This window comes from Canis aureus, chromosome 17 (genome assembly GCF_053574225.1).
Source record: "Canis aureus isolate CA01 chromosome 17, VMU_Caureus_v.1.0, whole genome shotgun sequence".
NCBI lineage: Eukaryota > Metazoa > Chordata > Mammalia > Carnivora > Canidae > Canis > Canis aureus.
The window spans coordinates 14,712,298-14,738,349 of record NC_135627.1 but is presented as its reverse complement, the minus strand read 5'-3'; the positions used below and the strand labels follow the sequence as shown (position 1 = coordinate 14,738,349).

General features: G+C 38.6%; 1 protein-coding gene and 1 pseudogene across 3 annotated transcripts in view; one reads left to right on the top strand and one right to left on the bottom strand.

The window, feature by feature from the left end:
* The window catches only part of HS6ST3 (heparan sulfate 6-O-sulfotransferase 3), a 631,204-nt gene that overhangs the window by 60,648 nt on the left and 544,504 nt on the right, over positions 1–26,052 (top strand). The gene's annotated exons all lie outside the window — the stretch shown is intronic.
* Positions 725–1,277, bottom strand: LOC144287448 (large ribosomal subunit protein eL21 pseudogene; annotated as a pseudogene).

The window sequence follows — 26,052 nt, the reverse complement described above, 5'->3', positions numbered from 1 at the left end:
AGAGGTAGGGAGAGAACCAGACAGGTTTAGTGTTGGTGAATCCCAGAGAGACCGTTGGGGCCGGAGGAGGTGATATTAGTCTCAGCTAGGGAGAGATCAAGTAGGATGAGAACCCAGAGACTAGTAATTAGGGGGTCGCAGGGGCCATTGCTGAGAATGATTTCAGAGAAGTGGCAGCGAAGCCAGGCTGCTTTGAGATGACAAGTGGGTGGGAGGTGAGGGGGTACAGGCGAACATATCACTTTGTTAATCCTTTTGGCAGCGAAGAGAAGGGGAAGAAGGGGACAAAAGTCCCAGGGAATGGTGGCCTCTGTGTAGATGCAGGAGACCCTGGCAAGCTTGTGTGTAATCTGAGAGCTGAAGCCAGGAGGGAGGGAACAGCGAGAGGGAAAGATTTACAGAGGAAGTTCTCAGAGCAGAAGTCAGGCTGGGATGAAGAGAGTGGTTGAGAGGATTATTCTTTTTTTGTTTTGTTTTGTTTTATTTAAATTCAAATTAGCTAACATACACATTAATTAATAATTAAATTATTAATTTCAGGGTAGAATTTGGTGATTCATCAGTTGTGTATAAAATCCAGTGCTCGTGGCATCACATGCCCTCCTTAATGCTCAACAGTTGAAGATGCAGGACACTTTTTCCTCTAAGACAGGAAAGAAAGACACAGGGACTAATGAAGGCGAAAAGGAGAATGGGCTGCGCAAATGCCCTCATTTTATTTTATTTTTTTTACAATCCTGAGGTCTTTTATTTTCTTTACAGTTATCATGCCATGAATTCATAGGGAATGGGTTCCAGCAGTTCAGGCTCCTTTCCATTGGTTCTCACAAAGTGTGCTTCTCTGGGTGGGGCAGGCTGGCACTTCAGTTGGACCCAAGTACCTTTCTCTTTGGCTTCCTTCTTTTACTGATCATTTTCCTTCACACGCTTCAGGAAGCTATCTCGGCTCTTTGAGTGTTTAATATGCTCAATGTGGACATTAATTCTCTTGGCAAGAATCTTGCCCTTAAGTTGTTTGTTTACAACAATGCCAACAGCATGCTGAGTAACATTGTAGACTCTTCCAGTTTTGCCATGGTAACATTTGTGGGGCATTCCTTTTTTGAACAGTGCCCATTCCCTTGATGTCCACAATATCACCTTTCTTATAGATTCACATGTATGTGGCCAAAGGAACAACTCCATGTTTTCTAAAAGGCCTAGAGAACATATAGCGGGTACCTCTCCTCTTTCCCTTTGTGTTGGTCATTTTGGCGAATTACTGGAAGATGGCAGTTCCGGCCAAAAGGCAAATGCCCTCATTTTTAAGCCCTCTTTCCCCAATGCTAGCATTTCCTTTTGTTTATTTTATTTCCTTTTCTTGGAATTATTTAGGCTTTTATTTGTGTTTTAAAGGAAATGGGAATACTATGCTAATAAATCGTTGCTGGTTTGCAGAAACTGGTTGCCCCCTCTAACTCTAGCATGTACTGGTCAGAGGAAAGTTTTCTGAAGGGAAGAATTCTTTTCTCATAGATTCAATCTGCGATCAGAATTAGGAAATTACTTGAAGGATTGACTGGTGTTTATGTCTTATTGCTTATACTGCAATTTTTAATAATAATTTCAGGAGTTACTAAATGCATATACTATACAAAAGAAAGAGAAAATGATACATTTTTAAGGAAGCCAAAACTACAGATACTAAGATTTTGAGTTCATTCTGTTAGGTCAAGCCACTTGACTATTTTTAGTTTATAAAAGTAGCAATTTCATACAGTTCATCCTGATGATAATATCAAACTTATGAGAATATCTGACCAAATATATTCTTTTAGTGAACACTAATGTAGGTCAGTGTCCATAGTGGGGAGGAGCCAGTACTGTGGCACCAGAAGGGACAAGGAGCTATTCTCACCTCCCTATCTTCTTAGCTGCATGACCTTGGACATATTACTTTGAATCTCTGAGCCCCAGTTCTCATTTTTAAAATGCAGTAATGATAGTACCTAATTCATAGTATTTTTATGAAGAGAAAATGAGATAATTTACATGGCTCTTACATGTAGTAAATGCTCAATAAATAGCTAATTAAATGAATAATAAGAGCAATAATAACTTAAAATCTATAGTTATGTGAGGTTTTAGTAAAAGCATCTTGTTCGTAGGAGAAGGTATATGACATGTAATGAAAATGCTGAATGGGTACAAATTAACATACACTAAATTTGGTGATGTTTATAACTTTTTGGAGTTCTTCAGAACAGCTTAAATTTATATGGTTACCCTGAGCACCTAGAAATGGTGATGCTGTGCTGACCAGTGTGTGGATGCTACTTTGTTTATAATATTAGTTATGTTCTGGAAGCTCTTAGTATGGAGTGAATGGATGAAACAGAACTCTGGGTTATTTAAAGGTTGGTTTTATTCACTATGTTATTGTGAGGGTTATTTCCTTTATGTAAGGAGATCCAAGTTGTCCCATTTATATATTTCTGACCATGGATGTGTCCTATTATATAGGAGTAAAAAGAAAGGTGGTGATTTATTTCGAGAAGACCTAAATTCTGCTACCAAGTTCCCTTCTCCTGTGACCATGAGTTCTTTAACTTCCATTTACTCTGGTTTATTTATTGGAAATGAGAATAATAATAGCTTTTCTTACAGCTCGCGGTTGTTCTGAGGACAAATAAGGGCAGATATGGTATTTAAGCATTTATTTAGCCAACACACTTTTATTTATTCTCTGATAAACAGTGTATCTGGTTTCTGCTCTCAGAGGGGACATAATCTAGTGGTGTACATGGATACACAGACAGTTGCCTTTTGGGGGGTAAATCCAATGAAAGAGGCATGCAGGCACACAAAAGAGCCCAGAGGACTGGGCTATGACTGGAAGCTTTTTAGAAAGGGAGGTGCTATTTGGGGCTGGTACAGATTCAGAATGTCAAGAAGAAGAAATTTATTTTTTCTACGCTCTAAAGCTATGATATTGAATCCTAGTTTGCATATCTTCACTTTCTTTAATTTCTTAATTCCTTGAATTTAATTTTATGAATATATATTTGCTAAATAGCATTTCTAGTCAGTGGAATAAGGGTCATCTTTCATTTTAAAAAGGTTGTTGAAAGCCTATTATATGCTGACTGTTGGGCTAGGTGCTGCTGAAATAGGGAAAGAAATACTAAGAAACCTTTGTTATCAATAAGTTGTGGCCTGGTTAGGGATTTTTTTTTTTTTCCAGAGAGAGACTGGGGAGAGGAGGAGCAGAGGGAGAGAGAGAGAGAGAGAGAGAGAGAGAGAGAGAATTTTAATTAGGCTCCATGCCCAGCATGGAGCCCGATTTGGGGCTTGATCCTATGATCCTGAGATCATGACCTGAGCTGAAATCAAGAGTTGGCTGCTTACCCGACTGAGCCACCCAGGTGCCCCCTGGTTGGGGATTCTAAGCATTAAGGCAGAATGAGATAAATACACCAATAGGGATATGAGTAATATCTTATGGAGGCCCAGATCATGAAATGTCCATAACATATGAAAGATTTCATAGAGGAGATGGGATTTTATCTGGGTCTTGGCAAGTGAATGGGATATGGAAGTGAAGTGAAACCTCAGCAAAAGCAGGGAAACGTGAAATTGCATTGATTCTCTGAGTAGTTGGGATGGTTAGCGGGTGGTGATTATGAAGAGATGGAGTGGGGAGGGAGATATAGGGCTAAGATTAGGGGTTTTACCTTTCATGGTCTTTGCTAAGATTCCTACTCTGCAGTTCTTTTCTCTTGAGAGTGAAGGATCTAGAAGCACATTTTCTACACTTTTTTTTCTTAATTGAAATATACTTTAGGTAGAAGAATAACACTAAACCCAAAGATTGAGTTCTTAGCAGAATTGTTAAGGATTGCAGTGGTTGCCAGGTGACTTGAAAGGCTAGGGAAGAGAGATGGGTTAGGAGGCTATTGTCAAAATCCCCAAACAAGTAATAAAAGACCTTTAGTTCAAGACTGATGGAGATATATTGAAATTTCCTTTACCCACACAAAGCTCAGATAAGATATGTAAAAGAGAAGATTATAAAGTCAACAAATACATATCTCTGGTAGAAGAAGAACATAGATTGGGTTCAGCATAAGAGCACAAGGGAAAATTTTCTCACATGGAAGAGGAAGTCAGTAGAGAATTACAAAGGGCACCATCATTAAAGAAGATCAGAGTCACTTAACACACACAGGGATTTTCTCCCAAAGAAATAGAGACAATAGAATAGTCTGAAAAAGACTTTAAAATGAAGCTATTTAATATCTTCAGGGTGATAAATGTCTTCACATTTATAAGACTAAAGTAAGTGTTCTAAGAAATATTGGAAATAATAGAATTATTAAAATGAAAGCATAGCCAGTGGGCTAAATAACAGCCTGGAAGCAGCTGAATAGCAAACCAATGTTTTGGAAACTCAACCTAAGGAAATTCCCCAGAATGCAGCAGAGATAAAGATGTGGAAGAAATGATAGAAAATTTAAGAGATGTGGAGGATGGACTCCTAAGTTCCAACGCCCCTCTAATGATATGACAGAAGGTAAAGAGACAAAAAAGAAGGAAAAATGGGATGATGGAAACATAAAAGAAGGAGTTAAATTGTTGAATCAAATGATTGAGCATGCAAGGCACCCATCCAGTGTTTGGATATAGAGTGTGAAGATGGTTGAAGAGCATCCTAAGGTAGTGATAGTATTCCTGAATACAGGAAGAAAAAGAAAGTTGCCAGGAAAGAATTACAGTTTGGTTTTGGACCTTTTGGTTTGGAAATGTAGGGAAAATAGCTATCTGGATCTTTTTATCTAGTACTAGAATTTTACATCCCGAAACTCAGAGGCAAAGTAGGGAGGAGATCACAGAGTAGTACTTGATGGAATTCATATAATGGAAAATGAGATAAAATGTGGTGTGGATTCTGTTTGTCTTGTGATTGTTGTACTATGGTATTTAGCTTTATCAAATCAAAGTTGATTGTGATACAAAGAGTTCTGGCCCATTAAAAATTTATCACAGTTAAGATGAAAGGCATTGCATTTTGTTATCTAGCAGTTCTTTTTCAGATTTCATGTTGGGATTATGTAGTTTAGTTTATGCTTGATATGTTAATTAACCATTATGTTTGATTATTATTAATGTTTTTCCATGTAAAATGTAATGACTTTTTTGTCCTACCTATCCCCCTTCGCAAATGTATGATAAAATCATCATAGCTACTAAGTTACTCACACAAGAGGTTGTCCAAGTAATCTGATGTTAATATATATAAAACCTTACTTTGGTATCTGATCTCAGACTTCTGATAAGACTAGAATCATCACAGTCACCAAATCTTAAGAAAGGAGGAGAGTTACTGATTTATGGAGTTGCTCTTTTGTGTTTTGAGTAGCATGCTGCTTCAATAGGGCAGTGGGCATATAAGCACGATATTTTTTTCCTGTGTCATTTCCATGCATTTTGGTATGTCAGTCTTTCTGAGATAATTTTTTTTAAAACCATTACAGTATATGAGATTTTCTTTGGTGCCTGTCCAGGTGGTACGTTGCACTAGAGTCCTCTGTTCAGAAAATGCCATTGAAATAATGGCATAGGATTAATTTATAATGATATGTAATGTATCCATAGCTTAATAAAAAAACCTCTTTCTCTCCCAGCCTAGGAATATATCATTATTAAACAACTACTGCATGACATGATGTACTTAGATCATTCTGTTGTGGTAAATTCTTCTCAGCAGAAGTTCTGAATCTGCCAGTGTTGACAGTTCTTGATTCAAAAGTGTAGTTGCTAGCAGGGTTCTTTTTAGTAGAAGAGTTTAGATATATTACCCATGAATTCTTAAATATGTATAAAACTGGGAAATTTTATGGTCGTGTAGGCATTCTAAGATCCATGATTTGAGTTCTGGGGGAATTCAGTTCTTAGTGCTAATTTAGGAACCGTTCCTAGTGCTTTACTGGAGCTGTGCAGATACCATTGCAGCGAGAAGTTGTCCCCCTGTCTTGGGAAAAGGTCACTTGAGTGGGAGTAGGCTTTCTGCTCAGACTTGTTTTGTGAGTCCAGAGAGCACCTGTGAGAACTAGCCTGCTCATCTGCTTCTTTGTCACATATACACCAATTGTGTTTTGTATGTATATAAAACATTTTCTTCCAACAGGGGCATGCACACTTTCCGAGTATACTCATGCATGGATCGCCTCAAGGATTTGCAGTAATAGACTGCTTTCAAGATTCTCTACTTTTACACTGATTGTTTTCAAAAATTGCCTGAGAAAGGGCCTGCTCTGTACCTTTCTTCCCTCACTTTGCAAATAAAGGCCTACCCTTCACTGATCTGAAGTGTTACTGTGGGACATTTGCTGCAGGATGAGAACTACCCTATACACCAAAAAAAAGATGTGCTTAGAAATACTAGTTTTGGAGGAGGACTCTTTTAATGATTACCTGAAGAAAATTAAACTTAGTGAGTTTCTTGCCTTTCTGTGTCTCACATCTATCTGATAAGGATGAAGCTGAACCGTGCAACATAGATTCGTGGTGCCAGTTCTTTCTAAGCTAACATCTATGTTTTCCAGGACTCACAAAGTTTTAAAGATATATTGGATAGGACTGCAAATACATATTTCATGTGGTTCCTTTTGAATTCAGCGCAGTGCTCAATATGATAGTTAAAACCTATTTTATCAGCGTGTAGCATGAAATCCTCATTTCTGTTAAAATTGATTTTATTCTTATTTTGTCTCAAAATATTTAGTATTTCGTATCTTCTATTAACAAAAAATTAACTCTTAAAATTTGAAACTTTGGGCCGACAAGTAAAAACTATGTACAGGGACTGCATTCATATTTTAGAAGGAATGTGAGTGGAATATTTTGAAAAACACTGAATAAAGACCTCCTTGAACCATCACCTGGGGTTCATGGCCCCTTATTCCTGTAAGCTTACCTCTGCAGATGCAGTGCACATGATGCTTTTAGAGCCTCATGGCTTACCCAGTGTTCCCTGAGATGGCTTGTCCAGGAGGGCATCTGAAGCTCACTATTGGTTTGCAGAAGGCAATGTCAGGGGGTGGGTTTCCAGGAGATGCTGGGCTCATTTCAGAGCTTCCCTTCTGCGGGGCTGGATATCACAATAGGCACATGACTACTCAATACTGCTGGTTGTGCTGTGGTCACAATTGCTGCCAACATCTCAGTGGCTTACAGTTGCCAGAATGTATTTCTTGTTTGTGATGTGAGTGCCTACAGTGGATTCACTGACTGTGGCTATTGTCTTCACTTGAGAATCGAGGTAGATGGATCGGCTTCTATCTGGGGAGGAGGAACCTGGGCAAACTATGGGCTAGCTCCCACAGCTTTGGCCTGGAACCTGCATATCTCTTCAGTTTCCTTTTCATTGGCTGGAGCAAGTTCATAGTACCAAACCTGGTGCCAGGGGGTGTATGTGAGGAATGTAGGCCTCTCTTAGGGAGGGTCAGTGGATATTGTCAAAGAATTTACACTGGACAAAGCTAAAGAGGCAAGGAAGACTTTATCCAAGGACATGGCAATAGAGGAGAGACCTGAATAGAGTCCACACTCAACTCCACTGAAACAAAGGCCCAGGGAGGTTTGAAGAGATGGAGGGTAGGGTGGTCATTGGTCATCTGTGTTTGCTCTTTGGCCTCACAGAAAGGAATAGTAATTTTTCTCATATCTTTATGCTAGGAGATAGTTTGAAAATTTGAAGCAAGACACCCACCTAAGTAAGACTTCTATTCTCAACCCCGCCTCCCACAGAAACCAGGAGACAGGAGCCCTTTCTTCTTTGCTGATGGCATTTCAAAGAGGTGGCTCCCAGATCCTTGAGAAGCCATTCCTGGGTTGTAAAACTGGCAAGAGAATTTTAAAAAGGTTTACACCCAAAAGGGGCAGAGACGGAATCCACAGTTACAGGTTTTCTAAAGTAAATACTTCTAAGATATGGCAGGTCAGGGGCCTTGAATCAGGAAGAAACCTGGGTAAAGTTTGGTCAAGTCTGAGGGGAACCTGGAGGACATTTTGGTCTGTGTTTAAGAATAGTAATGTAGTCTGCCACAGGGTAGGTGTGTGTGTGTGTATGTGTGTGTGTGTTTTTCTTTGTGTGTGTGTGATTTTCTTTGTGTGTGTGTGTGTGATTTTCTTGATAGCAGCCACTGAAACCAATGTTAGCTGCCTTACGCGGAAAAATGCCTTTTTGAAGACTTTTGGCCTATGAGGGTGGGGGCAGGGCACAAAACTGATGAGAACTGAAGAACCAGATCTGAAGAACATATATCACAGGTCCTGAAAGGCAGTCCCTCCTCTCAAAAGAGGGTGGTAAACAGGGGTGGTAAAGTCAGAACTTTGTCACTGCTGGGCAAAAATGTAGCTGCCACCAGACACTTCTGCAGCTGCTGTGAAAAAAAGCTGGCCATAGCAGCTTTTTTTTTCAGGCTTGCTCTAGTATTGCTGGAGTTAGGGTCTGGGCTAGAATATTGGATTGGTAGAGCTGAGACTGCACACCTTGGATCATGAGGAGGACATTATCTCCCTTGCACATCTGTGCCCTGGCCCCTGGCTAGTTGGGAGTGGATGAGCTCCAAACTTTGGCTTTGGTAATAGGAAGTGGGAGTTATGAGTTCCAGCAAGACTAAACATAGCTAGAATTATCCTCTTACCCACCTGTCCGAAGAGAAGGTTGGATGGACAAAGCAAGATGAAACAAAGAGGAAACATGCAACCACTCACATCCACTCCTGGAGGATGGAGCAGTTGTGGAGAAAGTTGTAGAAATTATTTACCCATCTCATCTGTGGGACCCTTTGATGACCATCAGGGCTTTGACTACCCAATTCCCATTGTAACTGCCTGGCTCCTTTTGTAGGGCTCTGAGTGGTTGGTAGACAGAAACTCTCTGTCCTCCAAGTTCCATGCAATAAGATGAAGTGAGTAGACAGTTGAAGCTTTCAAAACCCCTTATGTCTACCAGTTAGGAATATGAAAATCTCCCTTAACATGCTATAGATTTCCTAACTTATTTCCTTCAAAGGAGATGCAGGGGGGCAGCTACAAAAACGAGAGTTTAGGACCCTGCTCCTTATCTCTCTGAGCTCCAGGTTCCCATGAGATCAATGGAGTTTTCATGCATCTTTTGCAGAGAGTTTTGGAGAATGTATCAAATAATGTCTGTAGAGTGCACAGAGCTGGTGTGTTAACATGGTAGCTATTATTAAAAAAAGGGACATCTTTAATTCTTCTACTTTCCCTTCTGCCAGACTTATTTTGCCACAGCCTATCACAGTTCCAGTATTTGTTCAGGAGGAAGGACAGAAGTCTATTTTTGAATTGGCTTCTGGGGGCTGCAGAGTGCCATGTGCTCTCGCTCTATCTTTCCTTATTGCCTGAGGATCTCCCATGTGACTCGCCTGGCCTAAATCAAACAGGGCCAGAAGAGGCCTGATGTTGTGCAGAACAGATTGGAGCATTTCTGCCAGGCTTCTGGGTCATTTACTGAGCCTCAGTGCTTTGCAAACATGAAGCATCTTGAGGAAGGGTTTATTAGACAATTTTTACTATGTCCTCACACTAATGCTGCATTAATTCTGCTGAATCGTGCAAGTACCCAAGTGTTTCAGGAATAGGTAATTAATTGAAATGTTGTATGCAAGTGTCATGCATGTGAGTATGTGAGGATTTTTATGGAAATTATTAACGTTTCTATGAAAATTCTCTTTGGATATATATATTATATATATGTATATATGTATATTATATATATATATATATATATATGCCTAATGTGTGGTATCTCTGATATATAAATATACTGTGCATGCATGTGTGTGTGTATGTGTGAAATGCTTGATGATGATTAAGATTTTATTGGTGTGGGCTTATATTATAAAGCTGGAAGTTAATACGGAGAATTTTTCCAAGTGTTGTTAAAACTTAGCACCATTTTTTTTTTTCAATTTAAAAGAGTAACTGTCTTACAAAATCGAGCAAATCAGAGGCTTTATTGGCAGCAATATTGTTTCTTAAATTCTGGTTGCCTTGGTTACTCTTGGAATATTAAAATAATCTGGGCCTTTAGACAGTTGAGGACTAGTCTGCTATTTATTTTGGGCCCATGATAGCGCTAATTAAGCACTCTGTGGGGCAAGCAAGGAGGAAATGTATATGCTGTTTAGGGGGAAAGAGGACTGTGGCAGCCGGGAGTTTGGATAATTTCTGAGCCCCCAAAGAAAATAGCATCATTGATAAGGAGGATCATTATCTTTAAGACCTATGTGAATTCTTTCTTGGATGTTTCTGGTGCACAAAGGCACATCCTTGATCAGTTATGTGAAGTTACTATTTTGGAATAGAGAGGAAGGAGAATCTACAGATCCTAATCAACTTCTATTATTTTTTTCTTTTTCTCTACCCCCACCCCTTTCTCAGAGGTAAGCAGTGCTGACAGTGGCCAGGGTCCCAGGGCACTTCTGAAGAGGGAACGGCTCTTCCATGATTGTATAAGGCCTGCTGTTGTACCCGGCACTGTGATTGGCTGCAACCCTACCCTAGAATCAGAATGTCACAGTTGAATGAAACATACAAGTTTACTGTATGTTTCAGCCCACGTTTTTCAGATCCAGTGACCGATGATCAGAGAAGTGGGATTTCCATTTTGAGTTCCGATTTCCAGAGTGGTGTTTTTCTCTCTTTTAGACTGAGGACAATCCTACCCTTTCCATGTAAATCAAAGTCCCATATTTAAATAACACTGCTGTAGGAAAATTGTTCAGTAGTGTTGAAATTTTAGAAGTTGTCTTGGAAGAGTTATGGAATCACAGAGTGGAAAGGAACCTTGTGCAAGTATGTCATCCATCATGCTACCTCCAGGCTCCAACAGGAGTGTTTTTAATACCACACATGCTCTCTGCTGATCTCATCCCAACGATGAGTTCTCAAAATGTGTATGTACACAATGTGAAGAGAGCAGGGCTCAGGAGCAAGGGTATCTGTCTTAATAAGCCAATTTGGCTCATTTTGTTTGTTTCTGTTAGCCTACCTGGTGAAAATGCTTGCTGGAGACTGGAAGCATAGCTATGAGGAAAAATGAGATCTTGCTGATGATAAAAATGAAACTACCTGATTTGTATTTTAGAGTTTCCATTGATAGCATTTCAGGACCATCACATGATCCATACTGATAACTTTAATGTTTAATTGATTAGCAGTTAATGTCGAGAGTAAGCAACACAGGAAAGAAAAAGGGAATGATGGTACTTCTGGGTGCCGTGTTCTGTCTGTCCATCACTTAGACTCAGGTGTATCATTATCACTGTCTTACAGATGAGGCCACTGGGAAGCAGGAAGTTTCCATGCCCTTCTTAAGGGTACACAGCTAATCAATGGGGATGCTAGGATTTGAATCTGGCCTGCTGCCTCCAATAGAAGAGAAAACTTTAAGTGGAGAAGAGCAACTTGATATGGGTGCAGTTCAGCCTACTTACATTTACTTCCTCTTGCCTAAAAATAAGCCATTTCATGTGATCCTGTTAGTGAGCTTCTCCTGCTGGAGCAAAGATGCAGCCAAGGAATTTCCTTATGTCTGCAGATCTCCTGAAGTTTAAAAATGGTGGGAGAAGTGTGTGTGTGTGTGTGTGTGTGTGTGTGTGTGTGTGTTTAAGGCTAGCAACTGGAGAAAAGCCGATGAGTAAGGAAAAACTAAAGACACGATTGATAAGGACCTTGCTGGGACTGTGAGGGGGAACTCAGTGCTGTGGAGTAGGGAGATGGGGGTGAGGAGCCAGTGCATCCACTTAACTGTGTAGCTGATACACATAGAAATGGTTGAAATGCTTCATTATTTTGGAAACCTAAAAGAATGCAAAATGATGAAGCAAGCAGTAGATGGACAGCAAAGGAGGCCTTGGCATAGCACAGAAACTAGGTAGAGGCAAATGAATTGAATCTGAGAATAAGAATGATTAACTAAGGGGCTTATTTTGTATGCATGCATATGCACCTGCATGTGGTCTAGTGAGATTATATTAAAATCGTTAAAAACAGAAAAAGATTGGGAAAGACGTAATAGCAGACCAGGCTGTGGCAAGGGAGATGTCAGTATATCTACAGATAGATTAGATGAATATCTTTTAATGAAGAAACTTAGACCTTAGGTTTTTGGTTAAGACCGCTAAATCACCTAGTTTTAGGATCAGCTTACGATAGGAAATATGCAGATATCTAATTAAAAAGCCAATATTATATCTATTAAGATGAAACCTTCCAGAAGGTGGTTGAGGGCAAAGTACCAATGACAAGAAATGCTGCCTTTCCAGCTTTCTTACCAGTCTTCATCCATTGACCCCTGCCCATCCCTCCCCTCTTGTATCTATCCTGTTGAGTAGCTTCCTGGTTCAGAGTTGACACTGTGTGTTTGAAATGCCTTTCTTTCCTTTCTTTCCTTGGCCGCAGGCAAGGATGGCCTAGGCTGTGGGCATTGTTCCCATGGGATCAAACACCCTCCAAGAGCTGCATTTCACACTTGGATTCCACATCCTTGCTTGCTCAGCCCTCTGGTTGCTCGGATATCTCTTCTTGGACACTAGTCTTCTCTCAGTGGGCCTCCAGGACATCTCACAGGATATTAGGATGTCTTGGCAAATTATGTGTTTTGTTTTCGGCTCAACATGTGATCTTGCGGTTTGTCTATAGCTTGTACAGCAGAGGTTTCCAAACCTCACTGATTCACGGAGCCCTTAGTTGTCAGTAATATTTTCCCTGGGGGCCCCAGACATAAACCAAGCAAATAAACTTAATGGTTCTGCTTATGAAGTGGTTAGGTTCAGACAGTTTAATGAATATTTATGTCCTAACTATTGTATCTGTTAAAAAAAAGTTCATTCATGTAGGTAGAAAGAAAAAATATTTTAATTCTTATAAATGGAATATTATTGAGCAGTGTACAACTTCGTGGACCCTGAAATCAGATTGGACACCATCACTCTCATTTTCTGTTCCACATTGGTCTTCGTGCAGTACTTGTGTTTTCTCACATCAACTGCCCCAAACCCAGCTTTGCAAAGATACAACATCATCAAAGGTGTGTAATGCAGTCTCACAATGAAACTATGAACTGTCTTGAATAATAACTCATGCAGTGTCTGTCAGATGGGGCTAGTTTTTCTCAAAAATTAAAAATATTTTCTAGTGCCCTACAGTGCATTAGTTTGAGAACTGCCATATAGCTTTTTTCTCCCCACTAACAGATCCATTTAGCATAGAGTTCATCTGTTAGTTTCCTTTGACCTGATTGTCCTCAACATTATACTATACTTTGATTTTAGAACGAACATTTGTTACTGCTTTTTGTTAGGAACATAGTAACATTTTTATCTGTGTTTATAAATTATTATTTACAATCAGTATTATTAGTGTTTTTTAAGCTTCCTAAAAATAATCACTCTGGACCTCTGTCCACAAATGGCTCAGGTACCTCATGTTGCTTCTAATTGTTGAGAGAAGAACTCATACAGTTAGTGATGAAAAGGAGAAAGCAGAAGAACAAAATGAATTCTTTGTCCTCATCTCTAGATGTATTGCTCCTCTTGTCTTTTAATATTAGGTAAAAAATAGAAAGTATTGACTCAATAGACATAGAAAAATATTAATACTTACCTTTCATTTAGTGCTTGCTTTTTGCCAAAACACCAAGCATTATATATACATCATCTCACTTTAATCTTTCAGCAATGTTCTACATTCAGCCATTCATTCTAGAAACATTTATTAAGCAGGAGCTATGTGCAAAGGATTGTTTTGGGGGCAGCAGATATAGATGTGAAAAAAACAGGAGGAGCCCTACCATCAAAAAACTTGCCATCTAGAGGCACCTTAGTGGCTCAGTTGGTTAAGTGTCTGATTCTTGATTTTGGCTCTGGTCATGATCTCAGGGTTTTGAGATGTAGCCCTGCATTGGCTTCTGTGCTCAGCATGGAGTCTGCTTGAGATTCTCTCTCTTTCTCTTTCTGCCTCCCTAAAAATAAATAAAATCTTTAAAAAAGAAAATTTGCAGTCTAGTATGGGAGACAGGTAGTAAATAAAGAATAGATAAAATAGAGTGAAAACAGAAGTACGTGATTAAGAAAAATAGATCAGATAAAGAGGAAAGAGAATGATGAAGATATCATTTTAGGTCTGGTGGTCCAGTGTAACTCTGTGAAATGGATGGTGTTATCTCCATTTTGTGGAGGAAGAAATCAAATCCCACAGAAGTTAAGTGACTTGTCCACTGTAGCACAGTTATAAAGACCTTAGCTGGGATTCAGATCACTCTCATCAAGGAATTAATGCAATGCAACCAAGAGTCTTGAATTAATTCAAGGATAAAGTTATTAACATATTTGTCAAAGTGTGTGAGTTGACATATCAGTGCGTCTGAGTAGCTGAAATTTTCTAATATTAACTCCCAACTATAAAGAACTTGAGAACTACAGAAAGATCAGTCTCATTTACATACTTATCAAGGAGATAAAACCTGTTATCATAAGAGTGGAATTATGGAATACACAAGCAAACATGTCCAGCGTGATAGAACAAAATGCTTTCTTTGAGTGAGGACAAACAAGACTTGGCTTCTTAGAAGAGATAAATTTTCAGGTTGGGAAAAAATGGCATTTGGAGGACAATAACATTTATTTAGTTTAAGAAAGATATCATTTTCTTGTTAATTGTTGGCTAGTAAATAAGAGGAAAATCAATTGGGAATTGCATTTCAAATTAACTTAATTTTGCTTTCTGTGAAAGGAAAGTAAAATATTCCATTCACCTGAATTTTATGAACAGAAAAGGGATCATGGAAGAAAGATAACATATAAAGGATAGTAATGTACTTTAATTATTATTATTATGACCAGTTAAATGGAAAAGAGAGCAAGAGAATGATGGACAGAAGAAGGAGGCTGAGCAAGCTCCAAGGGGAATGTGTTAGCTATAAGTAAATCATGCTTGTCACACTGTGTTTTGGACATCAGAGTAAATTATCACCTGTTAACATTTCTTTTGGAAGGTATTCAGCAGGTAAGAATAGTCTTTGGTTCCTCAGTGCTCTGGGAAACATGTTGCAAATGAAAGCATATCAATACCAGCTCATATTTATTTATTCATTCTCTTATTTTATGTTTAATTAAAATATTATTTTGAAAAAATTCTAGGTATGCATGAAAACAGTTTCCCAACTCTAATACCATGCCCAGAGGCAATCACCTCCATATTTTTGTTTAAACAGAACAGAATTTAAAATATGATTTAAAATATTTAAATAGTTTTAAATATAGTTTAATATTTAATTATTTATATAAACATATATTTAATTTAAATATAGTTTAAAGTAAATAGTTTAAAATGTAGAGATAGGTAGATAGATACACACGCATACACATAACAGATTACATGTTTATCCCCCAGTGAATCAACATTAGACAGTATTTGTTGAATACTGATCATGAAAGAGCAGTTTATTTTACACTTTCTCCAGGTGGTATTTCACTCTTGTTCTCTCATTTTTAAAGCAGTTTATTCTTATTTTGTGAGTACAGTATCTTCTTGATTCCCTCTGAGGATATAGCTAGTTTTTTTTTTTTTAAGGATTTCTATTTATTTATGAGAGACACAGAGAGAGGCAGAGACTTAGGTAGAGGGAGAAGCAGGCTCCATGGGGGGAGCCTGATGTGGGACTGGATCCTGGGTCTCCAGGATCCCGCCCTGGGCTGAAGGCAGGCGTCAAACCGCTGAGCCACCCAGGCTGCCCAGGTTTTTAAGTTATTTTCACTTTTTCTGGAGTCATTTTTTAGTCTTTATGCCTCTCAGGCTTCTTGCATTCATTTTTTATTTTTAAAATTTTGGTGACATTTATTTCTCTGTTTAGATTGTAAAATGAAGGGCTCCCCACTTGGAGGAAATGACAAAAGTATGGAAACATGTATGACCAAGGCTATTGTTTACAGCACTATTTGTAGTAGTAAGAGATTGGAAAAAACCCACATGCCCATCAATTGGGACTTGTTGAATCAACTATGGAACATTTTAACAATGGAGTTCTGTGATGCTGTAAAAAAAAAATATTAGGAAGATCTCTGTCTCTCTGTCTCTGCCTCTGTCTCTCTACCTACCTATCTGAGGAGTGATCTATGGAATATAATGTTAAGTAGAAAAAAAGGTCGAGAAAAGTGTGTATAAAATAAGTGTGTGTAAAATGGTGATACTATTTATGGAGAAAAGAGAGATATAAATATAAATATAATTATATACACATGCACATATATTTTAGGACATAGAAGGATAAACATGAAATTAAATAAAAATGTTAGCTTTCAGGAGGGAGGAAGGGAATTGAATTATGCTATTTTGTCAATTTGCCTTTGGAACCATGTACATATTTTACATAATTATAATACAAAGTTGAATTTTAAAGGATAATCCTCTCAAATCAGGAGTAAAATGAAATAGATGAATCTGATTGTATATTCATTTGGCAATGTAACCACAAAGGGATGAGCCAGCCATCCCAAGTGATTCAAAACAGTGATCTGAACATCCTTAGAAGGATGTGCCCCCGAGGATGAAAATAATTGCAAAAAAATCTTAAACTGTTTTTTAGCAATTATGTCATTGATGGTAGTCTTGAAATCAGACTGTTTGTGTGATATATAATAAATAAAACTAGTAATTATGTTGGTGTTATTGAGTACTGGGATTTTGGGCAGGGAGGATGGATGTTAAGAGATAGATACATGATCAGTGATTTTGAATTAAAGCTCTGTGGTCCTGATTCTGAATTGGAAGTGTCATTATTAACTCATGAGATATTTTGTGTATATGTATGGGCATACATTTATGTGAACATATGCATGCATGTGTGTATGTTTGTGTGTAATACTAGCTTTCTCCATCAAAAAACTGCAGAAACAATGACCAATTCAGTAGCAGTGAACACCTGTAGTACCGTGGTTGCTGTTCCTAGATACCATCTTTATCTAAAATGAAAGAACTTCTTTAAATATGGCTGATTCCTGGTCAGGGGTAAGAAGTATACAAAATGAACCTACAATATTTTATCATTCTAGAGATCAAGGAAAATATCAAAGATTGCTAGGGTCATGTTGAAAGAAGTCAGGAGCCAACTCTAATGGACTTCTGCTGGATAAAGCTGGAAGAGTTTAAACATCAAAAAGAATAACTGCAATGAATTTCAAAATATTGGATATGTTTACATCCATGGATTCATAGTAAACAACTCCCCCCAAATTCATGAATCAATTTTCTAAGATCCAAAACTCAATTTTCTAAAAAAATTGGTGAATAAAGGGAAAATTTAGTACTTAGCTTGCCTTTCTTATATAAACAGTACCAGAGGATAACCAAATATCTAATGAGAAGAAGCTTAACTTTGTAGGAATCTTCCAGATAGTAAATGAAGAAGGAATGATTGAATGAGAGTATTATCTTCATGCAACTATAATGAATTACTTGACTGAGGCAGTGATTGTCAATATCAACTTTGTAAAAAGAGAGACAGCCAGACATCATATCTCTCCTGATGGAAGTATACATGTTGTGTTTGAAGTGGTATTGCCTGTCACTGCCCAAATTGAACCAGTATTAGACCAAGCTTTTGGTAAATCTATCAATGTCTAAGAAATGTGGATAGTAGAGGAGGAATAAGTTAAGTGATGCTATGGAGAGGCAGTCAGCAAAATCCAGACTTTGAGACACTCTACTGAACAAACGATGTGATTTCTTCAACAAATTAAATTGCAGGGAAGATAAAAGAGACAGGAAATCTATAGACTATAAGAAATCAAACTTACCAACCAATCATAGTGAATGTTTCCTGTGTTGATACTGCTTTAAAGAAACAAATTGTAATTTTAAGAAGATCATTTATAGGACAAATCAAGTGTATGAATAGTGAATGACAATATCAAGGAAATGTTGATTTTGGGGGCCTGTGACTTATTATGGTTATGATTTGAAAGGGAGAATCTTTGTCTTTTAGGGAAACATACCTAATTTAATAATGGAGTAGTAGAGTGGGAATTTCTAAACAGTTTTATGGATCGGGGAAGTAAATTAGGGTAAAGATCAAGACTGGCCATGAATTAATACTTCTGAAGGTGGATTCTGGGTACATAGGGATGTCTACCTTTGCGTATGTTTGAAATTTTCCATAATTAAAAGCATAAAGGAATAAAGAGTGAAAAACTGGTTTGGGTTGAAAATAGGTAGCCAGCATGTATTTCTTTGGTGATTCAGTGGAACTTTTTAGCTGTAAGATTTCTTTCCTGTAAGGAGGGCTGACTTTGAGCCTCATGTAGCTAGGTGGAGGAGCTTTAACTGACAGACTTCACTTGAGAGTGTGCAAGATACACACGGCTTGTTCACATGCAAGAAGAAGGGGGACTTCACTTTGAGCTTCAGAATTCTGTTTTAGGAAATTCTTTGCAAAGCAGATCTTAGGTTTCATTTCAGAGTAAATGCCCTGGCTCTCCACCTCTGTGAGGGTGAGGAGTGTTCCAAAAATATGTCTTTGAGTAAGTTAGCCTGATTACTATTACATAGCCCACTGGGGACACATTTCAATCTAAGATCTCTTAGTTTGGAGTATATCTATCTGTTTGAAAGCATCATTTCCATCAGACCACCTGGGAAATGGCTTTGTTCTTGCTCTTCTGCAGACCAGGAATACTTCTTTACAGGTAGGAGTAGAGAAAATGGAAAGTTGGCGTTTTCTTCTGAGAAAAGAAAAGATGCTATCACCTCATGAAGCACATGTCTGATGAAGCTAAAACCGGAGCCTGATCTTTCATTTAGATTTCTAATAGTAATTGACCAGGTCTTGTATAAAGGACTATGTTAAAAGCTGACATATATTGGCTTTAGGCCAAATACTATGAAATGGAGACACTGGCTCACACTAAGGAAATAAATCTTTCAGTGGATGAAGTTAATAGATTAATAAAATAAAATAGTGCAGAGACTGTCAGATTTTTACATAGTGAAGTCGAGAGATAGGTTTGAGCAGTGAGATTTCCAGATTGGGAAATAACAAACTCAATGAGGTAGTAAAATAAAATACTAGTGGACAGAAAAGCGAGAGTTGAATGTGAGTGAGCCCTGGGCAAAGTATCTTTAAAATAAGAGATACAGACTGTCTCTGAAATAGTCTGAAACCCCTTTAAGCTGGGTTATTTTTTAAAAAAATTTTATTTATTTATTCAGGAGAGACACAGAGAGAGGCAGAGATACAACAGTGGGAGAAGCAGGCTCCCTGTGGGGAGCCCAGTGCGGGACTTGATCCCAGAACCCCAGCATAACAACCTGAGCCAAAGGCAGATGCTCAACTGCTGAGCCACCCAGGAGTCCCCTAAGCTAGGTTCTTTAACCACTCTATGAGTGCTGCACTGCTGAAGGCCATTGTTAACTCTGTGTTCTGCAAAAATACTGACGAACTCATGCATCAGTGACCAAACTCTTTATCTTTCTCCCTCTCCCTGCTGCAAACTAGCATCATCTTTATTTAGCATCTGTTTTTTTTTTTCCATTGAAGTTCCTAGTAATGCTGTCTTTGCACTCCTTGTGCTCATAATCTCAAAATCATTATTTATCCAGGCATTCATTCAACACACATTTCTCAGTGCCTGCATCCACCAGGCCCTGTTCTAGGTGCTGGGGCTACTGTGGTGAACAAGATGATTGTGGTGGTCCCAGCATTCACAGGGTTAAGAGTGTAGCAGAGATCACTCACAGTCCCCCTCCTCTCCCTAGGGCTAATGGACAGGGTCAGTCCGGTTTCTCTCAACATTATCACCTTTTCCTTGGCATCTCTAAAAATCATCCTCACCACTAGATGATCATTACGTGACTATCACTTCCATTAGGTCAGGAGCAGAATTCATTTCTTAATCTATTTTTCTTTCCCACCTTCTAAACCTTTATATATATATGTTTTGTGTTTCCTGGTTTCAGGATGCAAGTATGTGATTTCTGAACAACACATACACACCAACACACACACACACACACACACACACACACACACAGATCAGCTAGCCTACAAAATCCCCTTTGTGTGCAGTGGTGAGAGACTTTAAAGCAGATGACCAGATGCCTTACACAGCACCATGCCTCTCTCAGCCGGCAGCTTGATGCCTTCCTCCCTATTTGTCAGTTTCCTACCAGGAGGACAGTGAAAATTTCATCTGCCTCCTTTCTCTGATATTGAGCGTTACTGTTAGAACTCTTCCACCTCAATTACAATTTTTATGGGGGGTTGCTTTTGAAAATAAAAAGTAGCTTTTATTCATAAAACTTCAGGGGTTCCTCCCAGAGAAATAGAAATAACAAGCGGTTAATAAATATTTATAAAAACTTTTCAACTATTCTAAATGATATCAATAGAATCTTGAAACCTGGAGATTAATTGCCGTATAGCAAGCATCTGACATAAAAACAATAAGAATGATTGAGTACTTATAGGTACCAGGCACCAAGCCAAGTCTTTTATAGGGAATATGTTATTTAGTCCTCACAATTGTATGAGGTAGGTATCTTTCCTATCTCTGTTCTACTGCAGAGTAAGACCCTGAGGCATTAAATAATTTGTTCATAGCTATCAAGTGGTGAGTTTGAGATTTGACCGAATCACAACAATTATATCAAAGTATCAAATAGAATGTTTCCTTGCTTGGTTTTTCCTCCCTCCACTGCCCCCTCCGACCCCCTCCCTTTTTCCCTTTCTCTCCCTACCCCCCTTCTCTTTTTCTTTCTTTCGTGTCTAGCTTATAAACAGGTGTATGGAACCAGAATGTATGACTATATTTGGTATGGTGCTGTGGACAATTCATTTACCATGACATACTTCATTTTTAAAAAATAATATTCTGGGGATCCCTGGGTGGTGCAGCGGTTTGGCACCTGCCTTTGGCCCAGGACGTGATCCTGGAGACCCGGGATCGAATCCCACATTGGGCTCCCGGTGTATGGAGCCTGCTTCTCCCTCTGCCTATGTCTCTGCCTCTCTCTCTCTCTCTCTCTCTGTGACTATCATAAATTAAAAAAAAATAATATTCTGTTTCACGGCACCTGGGTAGTTTAGTCGGTTGAGTGTCCAACTCTTGCTTTGGGCTTGGGTCATGATCTCAGAGTCATGGGATTGAGCCCGGAGCCCCGAGTTGCTCCCTGCTAGATGGGGAGTCTACTTGAGAATCACTCTCTCCATTTCTCCCTTCTTTCCCCTCTCTCAAGTAAATAAATAAATCTTTAAAAATAATATTCTGCTTCAGATACTAATATTAATGTTCAAGTATCACTGTGTTTTTATTATTAGTGAACAGTGGTCACCGGTTGAACTTCAGTTTTTAAATTTTACTCTGCATGTAGTAGAGAAATACGTTGTCTTATTATATGAATTACTCAATACAATTGAATTTAGATATTTTATTTTCTGTAGTGCATGGTACCATATTAAAAAAAATTCCCAACTCTAAATTTGTGGCATATTACAGAACTTTTTTTTTTTTTAACTTACAACTGTAAGAAACTTTGGAGGCACATTTTCTCAGAAGAGGAGCAGTTGGTCTTTGAATGTATGCCCATTTATATTTCTTACTGCAAGTCATTTACATTTACATGTTTTACTTATGGAGTCGTGCTCCTAAAATGTCAAATGCAATTATTATAGTTCGCAATAACTAGAAAAACTTCTCTCCAAATATTTTCCTCAGGAGAGAAGAGATTTCTTCTGGCTTGTTTGAGCTCAGTAGCCAGAGGCTTCCAGGTTATCTAGCTGTCCTCTGGCATCTTCACAGACCTTCTCCAGCAGAGTTGCATATAGTCTGCTTTTTTTATTTTATTTTTATTTTTTTGAAGATTTATTTATTCAGAGAGAGAGGCAGAGACACAGGCAGAGGAAGAAGCAGGCTCCATGCAGGAAGCCTGATGTGGGACTTGATCCCGGGTCTCCAGGATCACACCCCGGGCTGTAGGTGGCACTAAACCGCTGCGCCACCGGGGCTGCCCTAGTCTGCTTTTTCAGAACCTCTCGTTGGAAATCCCTCTCTTGAAGCTACCATGGGAAGCATGGGGTGCTCTGGAAGGCTGATCCACATGGAGATGCTCACTTCCATTTCAAAACTCTTGTGGTCACCAAGACTTTCCTAGAGCAGAATCCATATCTCTGAACTCCGTCGTTTGAAAGCCATTTCTCTAGACTAAAACAGAGCCTCTGGAATTATAACTGCATCTCTGTCCTGGTTTGTTTTGGCTTACCTATTTTTAGAGCAGGCTATCAGAACATCTACTTGATGACTTTTATCCAGCTGGTATTTTTACTTAATACCTTATAGGTTTAATAATTTCTGATTTTAAAAGCCTCCACACCTACCCTCTTTTGTTTTATCTGCTCCATAAGCCCAGGAGTTAGGAAAAGAACTTTTGTTAGATGAAAAACTGCAGCCTGGAAGGAGTTTGGGGACCCATGTGATGACACAGCTGGTTGGAAAAGGAATCAAAACATCAGGTTAAAATTTGTGATTATTGGTCTGCACCTCTTGAGACTAGACCATGCTACTCATGTAGCACGTTTTCAAAATAGCACTCTTCATAAATTGGTCAGTTCAATTAATTTGAGTTTCTGAGGCTTTGCTGTATTGCCAACCCTTGACTCTTCCTAAAATGATGTTGAACCCTGCAATTCATTATGACTTCTGGGGCACAGCAGTTGCAGAAGCTGCTCAAAGTATGCCGGGATGGAGATGCAATGTCTTAATAATTTTAAGACAAGAATCTTTTATTCCTGAAATAATTCTGTTCACTAATGTGATCAGGGAGCTCAATTTCAGTTTGACAGAGGTTTCAAAATAGAACTTCTTGAGGGAAAACTGCAATTAGATATTCATGGGTAATATTCTTATGTTTGTGAAGTAGAATGTTAATGAAGGGGAGATATTGATTTTATTTTAGCTTAATTATACTACATTTGCTGTTATATCTGTTGCAGATTGTAAAGAACTTGATATCGTTACTTTGCCTTTTCTTCTTGTTCTGTACCTATTGTGCTTAAAGGCATAGAATTCTTCAGAACCTGTAGCAGACATAACATTAAATATAATATACCTGTTGGGAGTAAGCAAATAAGATCCTTAACAAAGTTCCTTGTGCGAGTACTTAGTTGCAAAATAATGTCATTGTCTTTACCTTCCTGTCTTTGCAAGTTCTCATTGGGACTATGGATCTCTGTGAGATTTGGAATCAGAAACACAGAATAGCAGAAAAGTAGCCAGCCCATCACGCCAACCAAAATTATTAGCTTCCTTTTCCAAGTCTTCTGCAATTTCCTTCTTTACCCAGTATTTGGAGATTAAGAATTTCCATTTTGTGGAGGGTGGCTGTTGTCAGTAGGCTCTTCCTGGGTGAATTAAAGAGGTAATAGAAATTGTTTGCAATCTGATGCTAGAAAGCAGCAGAGACTAACATGAGACATGGCCCTGTTGTTTTTCTGTTACCAAATGTTGTGGATAATAACAATCATTTTGATCACCTCCATTTTCTTGGAAAATGATTGAATTGAAAATATAAGCTTGGAAATTACAGAGTGCTATGTTAAAGCCTTGGGGCGGGGGGAACTTGTAGAGAAGTTGATTTTTCTTCACTTTTGCCTTTGTCTAGGTCTGGTGTCATGTTCCATGAGGGGGAAGCTAGGGCAGATCATGTGGGTTTCTACAGGGTCATGGCCCAGCACCAGTGACCCAGGAGACTTCGATGCTTCAGGGTGGAAAAGTCTTTGGATTATCTTCACTTTGCTCACTGTGCTCTGGGGAATTTGCTGTGGGTACCCGGGGTGTTTATTCACTTTCCTCCCTGGTCTGAGCAGTTATATTAACCCCATCCTTTCCGCAGCACACTTACCATCATGGCCTCTTCCTGTTTACTTGGTTGATTATTAACTATCTTTTTAAGGAGGATACAGACTCCATGTGGTTAGGGATCTTATTTCCTCGGCTAAACCCACAGAGTCCCAGCACAGGGTAGAGAACGTGGTAGATATTTAATGAATTTATTGAGTGAATGAACAAAAAATGTGTAGTTGTATAACATTTCTCACTTTCACAGTTTAAAAACACACAAGTTTTAGATGTATTACATAGTTCATCATGATATTCTAAAAACATGGATTTGAAGAGATTGTGTATTTATAGTTTGTTTTGAAGGTATTTAACATATATGTTAAGGAGTGCACTTGTCATGATGAGCACAGGGTGATGTATGGAATTGTTGAATAACTCTATTGTACACCTGAAACTGATAGATCCCTGTCTGATAACTCTATGGAATTTATTTGCTTTTATTTTTTAACTCCATGGAATTTAAATAAAAAAGTGTATGATCTTAATAGCTAATCATAAAAATGAGGAATTGTGCTTGAAGACAAGTGGGCTAGGATCAGCCAGTCACCAATTTGGATATTGCAGAATGCTATCTGTCCTATGACTACACTGAGTTTCTTTCTTTCTTTTTTTTTTTTTTTAAAGATTTTTATTTATATATTCATGAGAAACACAGAGAGAAAGACAGAGACATAGGCAAAGGGAGAAGCAGGCTCCTTGCAGGGAACCTGATGCATGACTTAATCCCAGGACCCTGGGATTACAACCTGAGCTGAAGGCAGACGCTCAACCACTGAGCCGCCCAGGTGCCCCTCACACTGACTTTCTTAGTGTGAAATTGGGATAATAATAACTATTTTGGGTGCCTAGCTGGCTCGGTCGGTTGAGCATCCAACTCCTGGTTTCAGCTCAGGTGGTGATCTTGGGGTCATAGGATCGAGCTGGGTGTGAGGCTCTGTGCTCAGCGGGGAGTCTGCTTGGCTCTCTCCATGTGCTCCTCCCCCTGATTTGCACACACACTCTCTCTCTCAGTCTCTCTCTTTCTCAAATAAATAAATAAAATCTTTAGAAAACAATAATACCTGTCCTATCCATTTAGAATAGAAAGATTTTTTTTTAATTTCTTATTTATAGAGTGCTTTAACATTTACACAGTGTTTTCTTATGTATGCCTCAGAGCACCTGGTGAAGTAGGTATGATTATTTGTCTTTTATAGAAGAGGATCTTGATTTCTGATATTCCAGAGCTAGTGAGTGGCAAAGGTGGAACTCAGACTGAGGCCATTGGCTGCATATTTGTTATTCTGTCTTTGGCATGGCAGCTGACCGCTCACTGTACCACAGCAGAGGGATGGACACCATTCTGAATATTCTAAAGTGCTAAGAGAATACATTCTTACCATTACAACTTTTAACCATGCTGAGTTTTACGTATATAAGTTTGCTGTATATGCTTGCATAATACTTGATTAAGCACGTGAGTGGCATACAAAAACACATAAATCTACACCTTACATAATTTTTTCAGTAGCACTTGTTCAATTCCCAAATGTTTTATTTCACTTGAATTTCAAGGTGGTGAAAATAAAGGCACTTGAAATGATTTAGCTTCCTGAATTTGACCCTATATCTTTTTCCGTTTGCTTTTGCTGATCATGCTTTTGGTCATGTGAGGGTATTTATCATGTGATATTTGCATTTGGAAGCACTTATTCACATATATAGGGTCCATCTGCTCCTTCCAAATTGGGCAGAAATGCTAAAATAAGGTGGAATCAGTCTAAATGGAGTGATCTACAGTATGTATGCACGTATCTGTACTTATATGTGTGTGTCTATGTCCATGTGTGTGTTGTGTGTATATATATTTTGTATGTGTAAATGGTATGTGTATATAATGTGCATATGTACAAATACACAGATATGTATATGTGCACAATGTACATATATATGTGTATATGTAATTTTTTTCCTTTTGGTGATGAGCAAACAGTCTGGTGATTTTTCTCGAGCCATCACCTTTCATGTGTGCACTATAAACAGATGAGGCTCTCCTAAAGCCTCTCTCTTTTGTGCAAAAAGAAAGAAGAAAAGGAAATTGGCTCAGAGC